Genomic DNA, 2,270 nt, shown 5'->3' with positions numbered 1-2,270 from the left:
GTTCCCATTATATAAGAATTAGGGGCCACCAAATTAAATTAATGGGCAGCAGGTTTAAAACAAATAAAAGGAAGTTCTTCTTCACTCAGCGCACAATCAACCTGTGGAACTCCTTGCCTGAGGAGGTTGTGAAGACTAGGACTATAACAGGGTTTAAAAGAGAACCGGATAAATTCATGGAGGTTAACTCTATTAATGGCTATTATACAGGATAGGTAAGGAATGGTGTCCCTAGCCTCTGTTTGTCAGAGTGTGGTGATGGATGGCAGGAGAGAGATCACTTGATCATTACCTGTTAGGTTTACTTCCTCTTGGGCACCGGGCATTGGCCACTGTCGGTAAATAGGATACTGGGCTGGATGGACCTTTGGTCAGACCCAAGAGTAGCAGGGTGTGTAGGGTGGGGGCTGATGGGTGAAGCTGAAAGAAATCAGGCGATGGTCAGAGAGTGGGAACTCAGCAATTGCCAAAACATTGCTTGGTCATGGAGTTATAAGACCTTAGGTATGAGAAAGTTCTCAGACTGTGAACTCCCACAATGTTGAGCTCAGCCAACGTGGAATCAGATTATCTTTGACTGATGAGGAGATATCCTTCCTCCTCTTGTCATGCAGGTTTAAAGTCAGTGGTACCCAGTGATCACTTTCTGCAGGTGTATTTGCCGACTTTGTCATGAAGCTCCTTGCTTTTGACCCCGTAAATGTTAGGGTTGAGCATGGGAGGGACGATGAAATACAGGTTGGCCAGGATGATGTGAATGTGGGGAGCAATGCCCTGACCAAACTGCTGTGTCAGAATGGAGAAGAGGGAGTGAGTATAAATGTCAGCATCGCACAGATGTGGGCTGTGCAGGTTTTGAGGGCTTTCATGTGGGCTTTCTTGGAGGAGATTCTGAGGATGATCCTGATGATCAGACCATAGGATAAGGCAATGAGTGTCAGGTCTAACCAGATGACTACAAATGCTGTCACTGAGCTGTACGTCCTGTTGACTGTGATGTCCCCACATGACATCTTTGCCACAGTCATGTGCGTGCAGTACGTGTGGGGGATAATGTGGTTGGCATAGAATGGCAGCCGCCTCAAGAATAGGGGCTTGGGTTGAACGAAGATTACAGCTCTTGTCAAACCCACAAGCTCTAGCTTAGCTATTTGTGCATTGGTGAGGATGGTGGTGTATCTCAGAAGATCACATATGGCAATCTAGCAATTAAAGGCCATTGTCACAAGAATGTCTGAGTGCATAACAGCAATCGTGTGAAGGAAGAACATTTGGGTGAGACAACCATCCATTGTAATTCCTTTCAAACTGAACCAAAATATAAGCAGTGCTTTAGGCACTACATGCCAATGTCTGTGAGTGCCAGTATGCAGATCAGCAGGTACATCAGCTTGTGCAGGGTCTGCTCTTTGCCTACAACAAACAGAACCATGAAATTTCCCAACAGGGTGATAAAGTAGAAAGTAAAGAAAGGGATGGACATCCAGGCATTAGCAGCTTCCAGTCCAGGCATGCCTGCGAGAATGAATATTGAAGAGTCAGAAAGGGTGAGGTTGAAAGCTGCCATGAGGTGGTTGATACATTGATTGGGCTCATAAAAGGTCAAGGTGCCTGTGAAGGGAGAAAAGCCGAGTAAGGAGGGGTTACATTCTTTATAACAAATACTACAGTAAATATTTTCTAGTTATTAACAATCTAAGCAGGGGGTGATCAGTGCATTGCCAACATTTGCAGATGGCACCAGAATATTTAGATCATAGTCAAGTCCAGAGAAGGCCTCAGATGGCACTAAGCAAGCCAAGTCATTGGGTAATATGATGGCAGATGAACTCGATGTTAATAACTGCGATGTGTATTCCCATTGGAAGGAAAAACTTGAATGCCTCAATTTCCTAACAAGGGTCTAGTTTAACTGCATGAGCTCAGGACAGAGAACTGGGCGTCATGGTGTACAGCTCTGTGAAATCCTACTTACACTGCAAACCAAGAGAGAAACTGAGAAAAACATTGGGATCCAGGAAGAGTTGGATGGGGAATCCTACACAAAATACAGTGCCATGAGAACAGTCAGTCAGCGTTTCACCCTCCTCTGGACTTCTCTGTGTAGTACTGGGCACCCTTCTCACATGGGATATTGCAGAACCAGTAGGGATTCAGGGAATGGCAGTGAGAATGATCAAGGACTTGGGGAAACTCTCATATGGACAGAGGTTGAAAAGACTGGGATTGTAATCTTAGAAAGGAGATGAATAAGAGGGGACATGAGAAAA

At 45.1% G+C, this 2,270-nt stretch overlaps 1 pseudogene; it reads right to left on the bottom strand.

The window, feature by feature from the left end:
* Nucleotides 1–639: 639 nt before the first annotated feature.
* Nucleotides 640–1,567, bottom strand: LOC144278484 (olfactory receptor 52E2-like; annotated as a pseudogene).
* Between the last annotated feature and the right edge of the window lie 703 nt (nt 1,568–2,270).

This window comes from Eretmochelys imbricata, chromosome 1, assembly GCF_965152235.1.
Source record: "Eretmochelys imbricata isolate rEreImb1 chromosome 1, rEreImb1.hap1, whole genome shotgun sequence".
Classification (NCBI taxonomy): Eukaryota; Metazoa; Chordata; order Testudines; family Cheloniidae; genus Eretmochelys; species Eretmochelys imbricata.
The sequence above is the reverse complement of the archived record's forward strand: the minus strand, read 5'-3'. Positions and strand labels throughout refer to the sequence as shown.